Source organism: Cebus imitator, unplaced genomic scaffold (genome assembly GCF_001604975.1).
Source record: "Cebus imitator isolate Cc_AM_T3 unplaced genomic scaffold, Cebus_imitator-1.0 Scaffold291, whole genome shotgun sequence".
NCBI classification, from domain to species: Eukaryota; Metazoa; Chordata; class Mammalia; order Primates; family Cebidae; genus Cebus; species Cebus imitator.
In genome coordinates this window covers 3,133,230-3,150,599 of record NW_016107606.1, presented here as the reverse complement: position 1 = coordinate 3,150,599, position 17,370 = coordinate 3,133,230, and the positions used below count along the sequence as shown (strand labels likewise).

Below are 17,370 nucleotides of genomic sequence, written 5' to 3'. Positions count from 1 at the left end.
AGGAAATTAAAAGCAACTCGTAGATCATAGAGTGCGGCACCCAGTCATCTCAGACAGAATCCGTCCCCCTTCCCTCCCACTTCTCCTTGTGCAAGATCATGGCTCTTAGCAGTCAGCTGCTGAACTTGTGCAGGGAGTCAGGCTGTCCTAGTCACCAGGGCCCTGGAGGTAAACGAAGAGGCCCTGCCCTCGGAGGGCTCGGAGTCTGGGGAGATAGGCCCTTTACAGTGTGTGTGTGTGTGTGTGTGTGTGTGTGTGTGTGTGTGTGTCTGTGTGTGGGTGTGTGTGTGTTCTGGAAAGAGACAAAGAAAAGAGTGGTGGCCTCTGAGGGGCAAACTGGGGTCAGAGGCAAAGCCCAACCTTTCCATTTATATCAGTCTGTCTGCTTGAACTTTTTACCATGTGCTTGTGTTAACTATTTTTACAAACAATACATCTTTTAAAGATGAAATAAAATACAGGTCTACATAGAGGATAGATTCCTAACCCGCGGAGAAGAGCAAGATTAGAAACTATTTCTTTCAGATGATACCCTCGAGCTCTAAAGAACAAAATAAATAAGTAACAAAGGAAGAAGAGGGAGCTTCAGGTAGAGAGAGCTCAAGCAAAGGCTTCAAGGTATGGGAACGCCAGGGCAGTAGCTTGGTGTATGGGAAACGGCCTAGCACTGGAAGATAAAGGATTGGATTCTCAGTCCTTCTCCTTCCTCCATCTGTTAGCAACACACCACAGCACTGCTCAGTTCTAACTGCACGCCTATTGTGAAATTAATTGGAGAGGTGGGGAGTCATTTCACCTGCTCCTTTCTTTTGTGTCAGCAGCAACATCTCACAGCCGAGGTACCCCGTAAACATGGGCATCTGCTATTTTGCTTGCCTGGCATCCCTTCTTCTGAGTTTTGGCAAAAGTACCCACTTTCCTTCCTGGTCAAGTCTCCTCTTATTCTCCCATGTGGTCCTGAGAAGATGGCTGGCCAATCTTGACACCCTTACTCCATGCTAACCCAGCGAAGGAGGGTAAGCATGTGACCCAGACTCAGGCCACAGAACTTCTCTTCCTAAGGTTTGGTCTTGGTGGAAGCCTCCTTGGCATGGGAAACCTCTGGGCCAATTCATCCTCAAGGGGTTGCCCTGAAGTGGGTTCTACTTGTTCCTGCTTATTGGGTCCTGATTGTTCAACTTCCCCTTCAGTTCTACGTGCCTCCCAGAATCCTCCCAATAGAACCCTCTGTTGGCTTTTTAGCCTGTCAATTTCTGTTATTTACTACTAAAGAATTCTGGTGAGTGCCCCTGTTCTTTAAGAGTCAAATAAAAATATGGTTTGAGACCCCAACCTATACACAATGAATGACCCTCACCTTTCTGGAGAATTCCTATTATCTCTTGCCATATTTCACTTGTTTCCAGTGAGTTATTTTAGTTTATTGCTGGTCTCATCATCCCCTGTGGAATGTCTTTACCAATACAAACAAGAAACTCAACAACTTTCTTCAACTTCTTTCTGTTCTACTCTCACAAATAAAACCCACTTATACAAGGTGGGCTGTGTATGTGTGTGTGTGTGTGTGTGTGTGTGTATAGTCTTTGATAAAGAGAGAAAAATATTTCACACACAAAAAAGTACAACAAAAAGTTAGACAACTCTGTTCTTAAAAACTTTAACCAAATGCAAATTTCAAATTCTAGTTTCTCTCTGTTAGATCTTTTCCGCCTCTATTTTTTCTTTTTCTTGAAACCCCCTCATCCAATGTTATGCAAAAAAAAATTCTTTCTATCACTTTGTCTCAACCTATGTTATGCAAAAAAAATGCTTCCTCTCTATCGCTTTGTCTTCCACCAACTTTGCTCTCAGGATTTCAAGACAGTCTTCTCCCAAAAGAGAATTCTGGGGCTGGGTGTTAACATATTTTCCAGCCCACTACAATGATTTCTGCAGACAGCAGATTAGAACAAGGCCAAATGACCAGTTGTGGCATCTTTCAGTCATAAGTGCAATTATTCTGGGTACAGTAAGAATGCCAATCCTTCTTTCTACTTTAATTCACATGCAGTTAGATGGAGCAATAATCTCTGTAAGCCTCTTTCACAGGTGACGTTCATTTCTCTCCAGAGGCAAGAAGCCCTCTAAGTGAAGGAAGTCATCAAAATTAGAGCCACAGGCAGCTGAGGACAGGGCCAGGGACCAGCAGGGATTCTGGACATGGTGGGTTTCTGGTTGGCACCAGGGCTCTTCCCCCGCTGAATTTTTCCCTTGCAACTTTGTGTGTGTAAGCCCAGTCACCATACACTCAGGATCCTGAGAGTGTGAGATCTACATGGTATTTGCCTTTCATGGTGCCCACCCAAGCAATGATTGGCGCCAGATACACAGTGGGTCACATGCTTACAGAATTAGCTTGTAGAATTACCATGTCCACTCTCAGAACCCAGAACATATCCACTCCCAGAATTAGCATATGCTTGCAGAATTACCATAGCCACTCCCAGAACTCACACTTCTCACAAATCATATTAAATTACTTCTCCGTGCTAAGCAACAGGGGAAAAAGCAAAATAATTCCCAACTCCTGTCCACAGGAGTCTAAAAATCTAGTAGAGGATAGAGAGAAGAAGCAGGCAATTATTCAAAGGTAAGATAAGTACTGGGTGATGGATCCACTCATCAAGTGGCTATTGAGCTTCTCTATGTATTAGGCTTTGTCAATTACCTAGGATTTGGGGGAAATATGGCACATCTCTGTTAAAAAACAAAACAAAGCCTGTGAGTTTGATTGTGCATTGGGTGCCTAGAGGACAGGAAAAATGAACAGGAGAAAATTTCCAAGCACCTAACACAGTGCCAAGCACAAAGAGTCGCATAGCAAATATTTATTGAATGAAAGCTGACTAAAACAAATAATTACAGAACATGATGCAGACTATGGCAGAAGCAAAAGTGGACTGTGTCTGTTTGGAAATCAGAGAGCATCTTTTAAAAGGGAGATGGCATGTGAACCTTGCCGAGCAGGAATGTGCCAAAGGTAAGAGAGAGGACCAGGATTTCAAAAACAGGGACCGGCACCTATGAAGGCTCTGAGGCTCAGACCACTGTGACCTATGGAGAAGCGGTGTGTGGAGAAGGAGCGTGAGTTTGATGGGGATGATAGGGAATGGCCAGTAATGGGTTTGGAAAAATAAGGCTAAGGCTATATCCCTGAGGGATTTATGACATATGAACACTGGAGAAGCAAGTGGACAGCCGCTGCTCCTCTCTGTCTGCATTTTCATAGCAGAAAGTAGAAGGCATCTCTTACCTACTTGATAACAGAGGAGGTGAGAACGTGAGCTTTAGAATCAAGTGGACCCTGGGTTCAAATCCCATCTCTGCTATCTTTTAACAGTGAGCTGTTGGGCAAGTAGCTGAGCCTCTTTGAACGTCAATCATTTCATCTCCAAAATAGAGCCAAGCTGCCACCAGATTGTTGTTGCTTCCCCAGGCTCTCATCCCCAGCAGAGGCAGTGTCAGGCTGTGGCCGACCTTGCCATAGCAGGGGATGTGTTTCTCACCAGCAGGCCTGGCAGGGTTGCTTTGGAGTCGGTCCCTTCTCTGTCTTTCTGGGCATCTGTGGGAGTCCAGAACTGCCCCCTTGGTCAGGGTCACGGCTCTCCTCTGGAAAAGAAGCTCAAAGGGAGACCCTCTGCAGGAAAGGAGGAGCCCAGCTTTTTCTGGAACTCCTTCAGTAGCTCTCAAAACCTTTCACTGAGGGATTTAATGGGAGGACTCACACGGCCTGAATGAGCCAAGCCAAGCACTCATCTTCCATTCTGTTCCCTTTGTGAGACTCAGAATGCCTGCATTGTCCACAGTCATATTTAAATAAATATTTAGCAAAAGAAGTTATTTTCTTCACCATGAGGAAAAGCAGTTATTTTCTGCACCAGAAATTATTATCCTCTACTCACAGCTGGCCAGACCATGGATGAGGTTCCTAACCCATAGGTAACCAAGATGTCAGCCCACTGCCAACCGTGGTCTAGCCAGCAGGACTCTCCTGTGCTGGGTGGTACTGGCCCACTGAGCCAATCAGATTCGCTCTTGTGTCTTACTGTATTTTCCAAATACATATCGGGGCCTTCCATGTGCCAAGCACTATGCTAGGTTCCAGTGATACAAACGCAGAAGGGGCCTTGTAACCCCAGATCTCTGTGCTCTTAGAATGAGCTCAGTATAGGAATCCGTTCCTTATTAGCAACTTAGACTAATTGTTGGGATTTTGTTGTCACACATACACAATTCTCATTTCTAATGTAAAAGTTACTTCAAATAAACTAATGCATTTATCAGGACCCTCGAATTCAAGGAACAGAAACCTAACCCAATCTGACCTAAAGAAAAATCAGAAATTTACTGGCTCATATCCATAAAGGCCAGGACTAGAGCTGTCCTCAGGAAATTGCACGATGATACTGTCTATCCCTCTCTCCTTCCTCCCCCATCCCATCTCACTCCATGTCTCAGATATCTGCTTCTCTCCATGTGTTGGACACATTCTTTCCTCACATAGCAGAGCTTTATCCACACAGCAGGAGACCTGACATGAGCAGCTCCAGGCTTCATCAACCTAGATTAGCAACTCCCAAGGAAACAAAGATTTCTCTCTCCAGCACTCATGTAAAATTCAAGGGAAGAGTACCAATAAACCAAACGTAGGTCATGTGGCCTTCATGGAGCCAATGGCTGTGGCAAGAGGCATGTGATCCTGTGATTGGTCAAGCCTTGGTCACATGACACGGCTTACCCACCAGAACCACAGGGTGCAAAAGAACAGTTCCTCCAAGAAAGGAGGGTGCCTTTCCATGGAAAGGGAGTACATGCTGAACAGGATGGAGGGGAGGAGGCAGAGAGAGAGAGAGATGTCTGTTACACCAGAAGGAATAAAAGGAGAAACTATTATTATCCAAAAGAAAAGGTAGAAAAGGCCTTTACCAAAGAGTAGTTTTAGGATTGTTTCTAATTGCCAGCTTTATTAGAATACAGAAGACGTTGATATGCTTTATACTATTTAATGAGTGGCAATTTCCATAAGATATACGGAAGGGGTGGGTCGGCACAGAACGAATACAGTGACAGAGGACAAACCAAATATCTTTGAGGAAGGAAGAGAACTCACATGTGTTGAACATTTATTGGGTGCAGTACCTTGTTATGAAACTCTGTTGCTGTCCTGTGAGGCAGGCACTATTGTTTCCCTCCATTTACAAGAGCAAGAACTCATGCTCAAGGAAATTCCAATAATACTTACTTGAGGTTTTTAAACTCCTTGGGGGTATTAAAATAAAAAAAAAAAAACAAGCGAAAAAAAAAAAAAAAACAACCCTAAAAAAAAAAACAAATAGCCTCACTGATGGTCCCATGGCTAGTAAGCGTGGAGCTGGGATGTGAATCCAAGTTCGCCTGATTCCAAAGCTCATGCTCTTTCTACAAGTTCAGTCTTTCCAAAGGCAAAATGCAGCCCTGCTGAAAGGTGGAGAGGTGAACAATGAGTCCCTCCTCTATTTATAGACAGAGAACAAAACCAGACAGCCCAAAAGGGCAGAAGTGCCAAGAAGGAAAATAGTTTTTCTGGGTCCTTTATGAGAACATATTTTATTCCCAAAATGGAGATGGTGCTGGAAAGTAAGATTGCCCATCACGGACTGCTGCAGCAGCCAGGGTAATGGCAGCCAAGAAAGGGCGATGGATTCAGCACCCAAGGGTCATCAGTGGCCTGCAAGAGGCTGCTGCAGAGATGACCGTATCCAGACTTGATATTTAAAGTGGTTTACAGCAAGCAATTGGTCGATAAATGGAGGCTTCCACAGTACACCTACTCATTTAAGAATAGCAGTAAATATAATGATACCTGCATGTTTTCAAATTACAGGGAAGCAATGAATCAAGAAGAAAGGTTAAAAATATCAGACTTAAATAAAAATGAGTGCTTATCTTATTTTGTAGATAGAAAAGTGCAAGAAAGAACATCCCATTAAAGACAGAAATAAAAATTCAAATTAACCGGATCAGCTGAGACTCTGGACTGGGAAAACATGAGTCTGGGCCACTACAGGGCTCTCAGGGAGTTATGTCTTTCCTAAGACACTATTTGTCCACCCTTTTCTTTGGGCAACAGATGCCCCTCCTGACCACATGGGTTGTCATATAAATGGTCTGGCCACTTGTGATTCTTCACTCCACTGGAAACAGTAAGTTGACCTGATGTGACTCAAACCAAGCCAGCCAATTCTCTCTCTGGGATTGATGTATGGGCACCAGAAGGAACAGCAGTCTTCTGTCTCCACTAGATTGTGAAGCTGGGGTCACTCAAAAGAATGGAGTACACAGCCCCCATTCATGAGCAACCCAGATTAGCAATGACCTGGGCAAAGAGGATTCTCCCTCTCAGCATCCATACGTAAAATCCGAAGGAAGGATCTCCTCTGGACATGTGAAGGAAGCCCATTCACAAGTAGGAAAAAATGAGGCCAGTCCAAAGAAAGATGGAGAGAGAAAAAAAAATAACATCCTTCAAAACTCTGAATCTAGCCAAACCTGATCCCCATCCTGGACTTTTCCCTTTTTTGGGCCATAATCAAGAGTTCAATTGTTTTCATTTTTAGCTCCCATAGATAAGTGAGAACATGTGCTTTTTGTCTTTCTGTATCTGGCTTGTTTCACTTAACAAAATGACCTCTAGTTTCATCCGTGTTGTTGGAAATGACAGGATCTCATTCTTTTTTATGGGTGAATAGTACTCTTTTTTTGCATTTAAGAAAGTTTGAATTGGGTTTATCTGGCTGGCAGCCAACATAGAGTTCACTAATGTAAGTCCCACTGAAGCCTCAATCAAACCTCAGTAGGTTGCCCTGTGAATGGAAATTAAAATTTTGATGTGCCGGAGCCACTGAGAATGAATATAATTTTTTTGAAAACGCATGGAGCTCCATCCTCAAGAAACTCATGGTCATGGGAAATTCTTTTGCTTTCCTGCTACAAATAAGAAATCCCTCAGAAAGGTTGATGATGTCAGTGTACGTATCTGTGGCGGGAGAGGGGATGGCAGGGGAGGCACAATCCTCTTCCCAAAGAGAAATAGTAATGACCAAGCTAACTACTACACTTGACAGATACACACAGAAACCAAAGGGTGGTACACAGAGTTTTGCATGATTCTCACTGAGACACATCAGCCCACCTGGAGCCCCCCTCAGTGGCCTTCCAGATGTCTTTTCTCTCTTGCCTAGCTTTTCCTCCCTTTCTTGGGATTCCATTGTCCTGTTGCCCTTTTAGGCTCCTCTGCCCTCCCTCCAGGGCTCCCAGAAAACCAGCTCCACTGACTCCCTTGAGGAGCTGAAGACAATTGAGTCAGATTCCTTCAGGGAAGGGGGCTTTGGGCCCTTTGGTAAAACATCAAAAGCTCAGCAAATTTTTCCCTAACAATGTCGTCTCTTCTCTCACAGCACCTTTTCCATTCACAACTACATTTGGAAGTGTTTGTTTCTTTTCTCTGTCTTACCAAAAGCATTTTCCCCAAAAGAGGGGTGGGAAGAAAAAGAAAATTAGAGAGGGACCAGTGCTCAGGAAGAGTCCTAGAGGTATCTCACAGGGAAGGCCATCGGGCGGCACAAACTGAAGGTTTCTGGGCAGTCGCACTTCCCTCCCTCCACAAAAGCAATATGCCGTCTTATGCTTGGAACATCACTTACAAAGTGTAAAGCCATGCTATACAGCTATTAGATACCATTTTTTAATGGTCTCTACTCCAAAAAACTCTTTGCATACATAGTAGACCTGCAATAAGGAGGGTTTTTTAAATGAATGGATTCCACCAGTTTATAGAATTATTTTCAGATTCAGAGATCCCTGCGCTGTCTTCCACAGGATGCTGGTGAAGAAGTGAATCATTACAACCCTTCTGGCAGGTCATTTGGCAGTGTGCTTCAAAAGCGTTAAAAAATGTTCTTTTTTTTTTTTCAACCCAACAATTTAAATTCCAGAGCATGAACTGGCTCCACCATTTACCAGCCATGTGATTTAGGCTCTCTGAACCTCAGTTTCCTCATCTCTAAAATGGGATAATATCATAGGCTGGCTGTGAGGATTAAATGAAATATATGGAATGCCTTAGAATGATGTTCAGCATATGCTTAAATGCTATGTAAGTGTCAGCTAAGTAAGTGATCAGAGAAGTAGAAATACATCTCAGTATTATTTTAATTGGCAAAATTTATGAATATGTCTAATAATGGATTGTTAGCCAAACTAATTATGTGCATCCATAAGATGAAACATTACATGCCCATAATTAAAAGAATATTTAATAATATTTAATATTTCATAATATATCATCAGGCCAAAAAACTCAGGTTTTGAATAGCATGCACAGTACAATCTGAATGTCAATATAAAAGGCAAATACTTCAAAGTATTATTGGCAGGTATCTCTAAGTTGATGTTTCAACCTTTTCTGCAACAGAATCACCTGGGGAGCTTAATAAAACAATCCTGCTTTAAGGACACCACCCCTAGAAATTCTGATCCAATTGACCTGGGCTGTGACCTGGGCCTCAGGATTCTTATTTGCTTCCACATGCTTGGATACTTTCCCCATATTATTTCCCCAAAGTTTTCTAAAATAAGCATGTATCACTTTTATAATTAGAAATTAAAACCATAAATGCTATTTAAAAGACATTTCAATTACCCCTGTGAGAGTGGCTGACTAAGCAATTATTTCAGTGACTGGCTTACCAGATCATTTTCTCCCAGGGAAGGCTGGAGGTTGGCAGAGAAGGGAGAGGCAGTTTCAGAATATGAATCACTGCCCTCGGGAACACACTTAGGAGGGGCACTAGATGGTGAAGGAGGGTGTGGGGCGTAAGGTGAGGACACTGGCCACTTGAGGGGCCAGAGCAGAAACTGAAGAATTCCTCCTGACAGGCTTTCTGGGCTGAGCCTGGTGCATAGACTGCTTGGTTATTTATGGCCCTTCCTGTCTGAGGCCTTGCTAGACACCCCTTGTGACACTGGGGTTTCATTTATGTATGTCAGCATCGTGTTTTCTTCTTTCAAGCACACAGTCTTGATAAGGGCCAGGAGGAACGGACACAACAAGGAGAAAGGAAGCCACAGAAGGTCTTCGGCTGCTAAAAAATGTAACTGACAAAGAGTCCAGGGCTGTTTGTATTTTTTTTCCTCTGTGTCTCATATTAAAGGCTTTGTGTCTGATGACTGAGTTTCTCCAGCTGACATAGCATTCATTTATTTTTTCCCATTCATTCAGCAAGTCCTCCTTGAGCTCTTATTATGTGCCAAGCCCTGTGCCAAGTACTTTTCATCATTTAATTCTTATCTAGAGGCTTAAGCAAATGACTCAAGTACTATGATTAGCTTGCCTTTTGCAGATGAAAAATTTGAAGTTCAGGGTTGTTACAGGCCTAACGTTGCCCAGCAAGTTGTTAATCATATCATCATCATCAGAATACTTATTGATTATCCAGAATCTACTTTGTGGCAGGCACTATACTGAGAGCTTTAAGCCCATTTGTCTTTAACCACTCCAACCCCGCAATAGCCCTATGAAGAAAGGTTTTTTTTATTATTAGCCATGATTTACAGATGGGAAAACTTAGGCACAGAAAGAGAAGGTTATTTATCCAAGGCCACACAGCCTCTAGGCAGTAGGGAAAGATTTATACTTAAGTATGTCAAACTCCTGTCTTCCTGTTGTTAAACCCTAAGTTATGCTGCTCCCACAACTTAGTGACTGGGCTTCAGAAGTCGGGCTTGATGCCTGCATGTTAAAGGCATCAAGTATATTTAAGACACTCACATCAATTAAAGATGTTCATCTCAGTCTGTTTTGACCTGTTCTCAATACCTGAGATTGCTACAGTCTACAAGCAAATAATATGAGCTGGAAACCTACTCCAGCCTCATTTGCTTTTGTTGGTATTGTTGTTAAATTCTTATTCTCTTCCTAACTACTATTTCAGGCATGTGCCCATTATCATCCAAAGAACCACGGCAGAATAGAATTATGGGAAGCTGAAAGAGAAGGCAAGAAAAGGGCACCTGCTGGTTGCCATGGTAAAATGTTCGAAGGGAGCAGGAGGCAGCCATTAGCATTCAGTTGAATGGTGTGTTTAGCCCCATCCATAACTGGAAGTGTGTTTACCATTTCATATTTCCTTAGTGAGCAGGGGCCACAAATCTCATTCTCCACATCCAAAGCTAGTTAATGGTTCTAGTTATATGTCGGCTCACACTGTTCCTCAACCAAAGGATGGGACAGTGAGAGTTCCCCAGTTACCCCCAGCTATGTGAGCAGATCCCTCACACCCTGGCCTTATAGGATTAACCACTTGCTGTCAGTGGGTCCAGATGATTCTAAGTTGCTTAGGATGTGGCCCGGGCACCCCTATACTGAAACTAAAATGGGGTCACTTCAAGCGCCAGGAACACTTCATCCCAATGCTTCCCATTTAAATGGCACATTATGAGCTGTCTATCCACCCAGCAGCCTGCAATGCTGTCAAGCTCCATTGCCCACATCCTGAAAATGGAGATACTGAGATAAAGGTACACCACCTACAATGTGAGTCAGCCACTTCTTAGAGGGAATGGAAAAGTTCCTAACCACAAGGAATTTGCTAAATGTCTCCCCAAACCTTCTTTCTCTGCCCCAGTGGTTCTCAAGCCTAGAAGCCCATCAGAATCACCTGGAAAGCTCTGGCTCCATCTTAGATCAAGTGCATCAACAGCTTTGGGGGTGGGGACAGGCATCTCTATTTCATCAGTGCTCCTCAGGGGATTCAACTGGGCAGCTGGGCAGGAGAACCATGGCTGTGAACCCCCTCTACCATCTCTCACAGCCCCTCATTTATAAATCTGACATTTCATCCCTTCTGCCAAACAGATTCTTCACTAAGAGTTCTCATTAGATAGTCAAACTAAGTCATTAGCATGGGGATGTTGAGGCCTGACTGACCTGGGTTTGAATCCCAGCTCTGCTACTTCCTGACTGTATAACTTTAGACAGGTGAGTTAAACATAACAGGCTGAGGTAATCTCATTATCTGCAAAGCAAGAGTGGCAATCGCGGATACCTCATAGGGCTGTCAGGAGCATGAAGTTCCTAGCACAATATTACTGCCCCATAATAAATGGTAGTTATCACCATACACAGCCATGGCCTAAGCAATTTCTTACAGAAGATGAAGAGAAGGAAGGCTGTCCTGGGCCAGTGTGTTTCATGATGGGCAAGTGGGGCAATGTCCAATTTTATATTCCCCAAACCCAGTTTTTCAACACCCAGTGAGAGGGTGATGTTTCCCCTTATTCAATTAGAGAGAGGCCTAACAGCAGCAAGAACTATACACTGGATATTTCAAGGAGATGAACAGTTTTGAGCAAACTTGCCTTTCTCCTTTCTGAGAAAAATACTAAGTGTGGGTATTCAGAACATCCAGATGCAAGCAAAAAACTAGGAAAACAAACAAAATCCAAAATACCACCAATTATCTAGCTTGAAACAACATACATAGATTCAGATCATTACTCTCATTTTCCGTTTTCCACTTGTGCATACAGATTCCTCACGACAGTAACTTACATGCATTTCATGCTTGTGTGCTGGGGCCATATTGTTTTCTTCTACAAACTGTCTTATTTATTTAATTTAATTTAATTTATTATTATTATTCTGAGACAGAGTCTCACTCAGTCTCCCAGGCTGGAATGCAGTGGTGTGATCTCTGCTCACTGCAACCTCCACCTCCCGGGTTCAAGTGATTCTCCTGCCTCAGCTTCCCAAGTAGCTGGAATTACAGGCGCACACTACCACCTCTGGCTAATTTTTGTATTTTTAGTAGAGACAGGACTTCACCATGTTGGCCAAGCTGCTCTCAAACTTTTGGCCTGAAGTGATCCACCCGCCTTGCCCTCCCAAAGTGCTGTGATTACAGGCATGAGCCCCAAATCTGGCCTCAAACTGTCTCATCTAATTCTCACACCAGGCCCTTGGATAGATGCTATTTCACGTGAGCAATCAAGGCTCAAATAGGTTAAATCACTTATCCAAGATTACACAGTAAGCAGTAATATTGAGACTTAAACTCAATAAGCCCCACTCAACCAATCTACTGTCCTACTCCCAATACATCATGATGACCGCATGGCCAAAAGATTGCAAAAGTTTAAGTGTAGCAGGCTCCCATCCCCAAAGTCCAGCTCTGCAGCTTGGCTGTCACCTCCCCTCATTCCCTTTCCCTGCTTTCTTTGAAAGGCTTTTGGGACATAGCAATAGGACCTTTGCCAGAAGTGTTGGAGTCCCACAGAAATGTCAGGTGACCCAAAGTCCCTCAAGCATCATGAAGTCAGCTTAAGAAGCAATATCACACCCTTTACTTCCAAGACTTTTCAAAACTTTTTCCTACTTCTGATTGCGTTCTGTCCTCCAAACAAGCATATAGATAGATGTGTTCTCATTTCAGAGAAGAGTTCAGCAAGAAGGGGTGAAAACCAGGGCCAGAAAAGAAGTCCAAGTGTTTCTGTCTCCTAGTTTCTCTCTTCTTTTTCTTTGCCTCCAGTGCACATCTTTAGGAGGCAATAGGTGTTAAAATGAAAACTAGATGGTACATGTGCTGCTAGACATTCTACTTCACCTCTTGCAGACATCACTAATTGATCTCTGCACTCTTCTCCACCAAGTTGGACAATTCTCAGCTATGGACTCCTTGTAGCAACTGCCAATCAACTGATGCCAGCACTGCAGAAAATGCATATTTTATCCCTGGTACAGTAATTAAAATCATATACTTTGGAGTCAGTGAAACCTCGATTAGAATCCCAGGTCTGACTGTGCGGCCATGGACTTGTTACTTGATCTTTCTGTACTTTAGTTTTTTTTATCAGTAAAATAAAGATGCTCATACCTTCTTCACAGAGCTATCATTAAAAGCAGATGAGAAATGCCTGTACAGCTCTGAACTCCTTGCCTGGCACACAGGCCCCTTAGTAAATGGTATTCATCCATTCTTTAAGAAACATTTTTAGGGGCATTACTATGTACCACTCTGCTGGGAACTTGCACTACAGGGAGAAGCAAATAAGATAAAGTGGTACATTCTGGTGGAGAGAGCAGTTTTTGGTAAATAATTTTTTATCGAATAATTTCAGCTTGTGATAAGTGGCATGAAAGAAAAGATTTGAGTGATGAAATAAAGAACACCAGGGTGGGGTGGGAAGCAACATGGGGCCTCTTAGACACCACAGAAAGTTTCTTCCCTTTCAAGTGCCAGCTGTTGAATCCCTTGCAAAGGAGAAAACAATTGGAGATGGGACTGAATGGTGTTTTGATGCACTGTGATGGCAAAGGAGGCAGGTTATTCGTAGTGCTTCTCCCTACCACCCCCCAGCCCTCTCTGATGTGACTGGCTCTATGCCTGAGAAAAGAGAAATAGCAGAATATTCAGCACTGGATTCATGGGCTCTGACAAGGCCCCTTTTAGGTCCCAGCTAATCTGCAGCAATCAGCCTGCAATCTGCAGAGCTGACCCAGCTACCCCGGCAAATCAGCCCTGGACCCCTGGGGACCCATCTTAACACAGGTCTTCCTTCCTCTCTCATTCCCCTCCCCTCCCCCACCCCCACTCTCACCTCCATAAGTTCCTCTCTTCACTTTCCCCCACCCTCCTAACTTTGCTTCCCCTTGCCAGTGGGTGCAGAGCCTTGGGTGGAGCCCTCTATCCCCCTTGACAAGTACCTGAGGCTAGATTGGATTTCATCCCCTGACTATTAGCTTGACAAAGACAGAGTTAAGAATCAATGCCTGGAAAGGAAACATCTCTGAAGAGGTTATAGGTCTGGGAGCCACCAAAGCACAACTTGAAGGATATGTGTGCATTCAAAAGGACAGACTCAAAATAATTATAACCTGCACATATAGGATGCGTGACAAACCATTTTCCTGATGGTCACCTTCCCAGCAATGTTGAGAGGCATTAGGCAGGAGATGATGCTAGAAGCTCATTAGTATCAGGGGTCTTTCCTAGGGCTGCTTAGCCTCTTAGCCAGTTGGAGAAAGAGCCAGGACTAAAACCTAGGTTTATTTAATGCAGTTTTCTCCCTCTGTATCAGTCAGAGTTCTCCAGAGAAAAGAATCAATAGAATACAGTAGAATATATGTGTGTGTATACATATATATATATACACACACACACACACACACACACACACACACATAGAGAGAGATAGAGAGAGAGAGAGAGAGAGAGAATTTATTTTCAGAAACTGGCTGACACAATTGTGGCAGCTGGTAAGTCCCAAACCTGTAGGCTGGAATTTCAAGTAAAAGTTGATGTTGCAGTCTTGAATCTGAAATCCATAGGGCAGGCCAGCAGGTTGGAAACTTGGGCAGGACTTCTAGGCTACAGTCTTGACGCTGAATTTCTTCTCTAGAAAACTTCAGTTTTGGCTCTAAGCTTGCAACTGATTAGATGGGGTTCACCTACAAAATGGAGGGTAATCTGCTTTACTTAAAGTTAACTGACTGCAGATGTTAATCACATCTACAAAATACCTTCACAGCAACATCTAGACTAGTGTTTAACTAAACCACTGGGTACCAAGGCTGAACTAAGTTGACATACAAAATAAACCATCACACCCTCTTTAGGACATTTTTATACATCAATGCACTTAATCCTCATGATAACCTGTGAAGGAGGTTGTTGACATTATCCCCATTTTACAGACGAGAAAACCAAAGCTCAAGAGAAAAAGTAACCCACCTGATCTCACACAGCTCAGGTATCTGAGCTAGGAAACTGCTTCCTATTATAGAGACTTCTCAGGGTCCTAAGCATAAAGTATTGACACCTGCATTCTGCATAAACCTACCAGAGCTTACGTGCACTGCAGTGCTCTTCGGCCAACATTCAAGCATTACTTCAGTTACTTAGAAATACCTCTCTTGGCCTTCTTCAAGTCAATTAAGGGATATGTGTAGGCTCTTTCTGGAAGGATACACACAAAACATGGAAGGTAAACCAGATGCCTGGGGGAAAGGAAGGCAAAACAACTTTTTATTATATATTTGTTGTGCCCTTTGAAATGTGAAAGGTGAATGTGTTGGTAATTAAGTTAATGAAATTAAATAAAACAATAAATGAATGAATGAATTAAAAGGAACCTGCAAGGATCTCAGACTCATAAGCACATCATTGCACTTTGCTTTGGACACAGAGAAGCAAGATGAGGCAGATGCACCAGCTACCCTGTTGGTCAACACTCAGCTCTCAATGACTTCCAGCTTCTTCCCAAAATCAAAACCACCCCCAAAGAATGAGCATTCACCACCATTAAGGATATTCAAAGAACATGCTTCAGGCTCTGAAAAAAATTCCAAGAGAAGTTTGAAAATCCTTTTGAGCCAAAGCAGTATCACTGGAGAAAGTATACATTACCCTCAAGGTGATGCTTTAAGGAAGAATTCACCAGGCTGTATTATTTCCAGATTTTCTTCTCTTTTTTGCTGTCTTTCTTTTTTTAATCTATGACATAGCAGTCTTCAAGTGCCTGGCCAACTACTATGTGAAAGAAGAATTAGACCAGGATTTGTGAAATCACATTCCTTCCCAGTCCAGGCAGGTCACATAAACATATGAAGTTCCCAGGGTGTGAACAGCAGGGAGTTGTGGGCTATAGGAAAAGGGCTGTGCCTGCCCACTAAAGCACCCACAGTCAACCACATTCACTATATTGTGCTGGGCAATGATCTTGTCTAGATCCAGATTTGGCCATAGTCTACCAGTTTACCCCCACTGAATTAAACTTTCCCTTCTTGGATAAGAGAGAACTGAAGCCAGCAAAGTTACAAGAAGACTTCAGATCATTATGAGAACTAATAAGCCAACAATGGGAGACACTCAGCAAAGAAGTAATTAGCTACCGGAGGCATGAGCTTCCTGTCACTGGGAAGGTATTCAAGGACATAAGTTAATTGTATGCTGGCTGTGTGGCTGAAGGAGTTTCAAGCATCCAATGACCACTTGGAATTGATGACCTTTAAATTCCTCTCCTACCTAGAGACTGATAAACGACAGACTAAGGAATACCCATATCTAGTTGTATTAATTCACAACTCTTCCTCTTTTCTCTCTACTTGCCCTTCCATTTCTGACAACCAAAAATTCTTTATAGCATAGATTCATTTTTTACATTTATTAAAAGGAAATAGGACATTTTTTCCTGATTTTTTCCATTCCCTTTTTCTGTGATACTTCTGTTTTTTCCCTTCTTCCTTGACTCTCTCTCCCTACCTCTCTCCCTCTCCTTCCCCCTCTGCCTCCCTCCCTAGTCTTCTGCTTATAGCCCCAGGATTTTTTAGGAAATCATTCTCAGTCAAGTGGTTTGTGTGGGACTTTACTTCCTGCTCCTGGCTTGGATTATGTGATTCAAGCCTATCCAATCTTTGTAGTTTTATCTTCTTGGCTACGGTGGTTGGTTTGGAGATGGCCACATGAGATAAGATGGTACAATCAGAGTGAATACAGGGATTTATGTGGTAGCTTCAGGAAGGCAACCCACTTTTCCACTAGGCTTGGACATGAAAGATGCAGACATGGAAACGTCAGCAGCCCTCCTGCTGCTATGCTGAGATTGAGGACAAAGGCCAGACGACGGAAATGGAGAGAGACTAGATTTGGAGTCTCTGGATCAAACATTCTCTGAATTGTTTTGTCATGTAAGATAATTAATTTCTTATTTTGCTAAAATCATCTTGAAATGAGGTTTCTGTCATTTGTCACCAAAATAATTTCAGTGAATACCATCTGCCAATAGCAATGTGTACCTCAGATTTAAAAGAAATTTGTCTGCCAAAAGTCCCCATGAAAATGCAAGTACTTTTGAGAGAAAGACTTCTGTAAGCAGTAGAATTTAAGAATTATAAACATGGCAGTAGCCTCAAAAATTTCCTTTGGGAAACCACTAATGATTTTCAAGTTTTATTTCAACAGCAGAACCCTTTTTCAAAGAGAATCACACACAGAACACTAATATATACATATGTCTTTCATGCCAGTTTCACTGTTTAAACTTGCCATGGGAGTTTTGTTAGGTACAGACTGGGTCCACTAAGTAGAGCATTTCTCCTACTCACCGTTTCCCCCGACTCACCCTAAGTCAGTTTGCTAAACAAACTCCTGTCACCCTCTGGATAATTCAGATTAAACATCACTTTAAGACGCCTTCTCTGATGTCGACGGTTCAGTGCCCCAGCAATGTGCCCCATATCATGCTGTCCTCTCCCCCATAGCACATACAACACACAGGCACAATCTCCCATGTCCT

At 43.0% G+C, this 17,370-nt stretch overlaps 1 long non-coding RNA gene across 1 annotated transcript in view; it reads right to left on the bottom strand.

Moving 5' to 3' along the window:
- The window catches only part of LOC108285117, a 237,462-nt gene that overhangs the window by 24,708 nt on the left and 195,384 nt on the right, over positions 1 to 17,370 (bottom strand). Inside the window, exons 13-14 of the long non-coding RNA XR_005195984.1 lie at positions 14,917 to 15,032; positions 14,346 to 14,524 (exon numbers count right to left, since the gene is read on the bottom strand). This is a non-coding gene — a long non-coding RNA (uncharacterized LOC108285117). The remainder of the gene's footprint in view (positions 1 to 14,345; positions 14,525 to 14,916; positions 15,033 to 17,370) is intronic.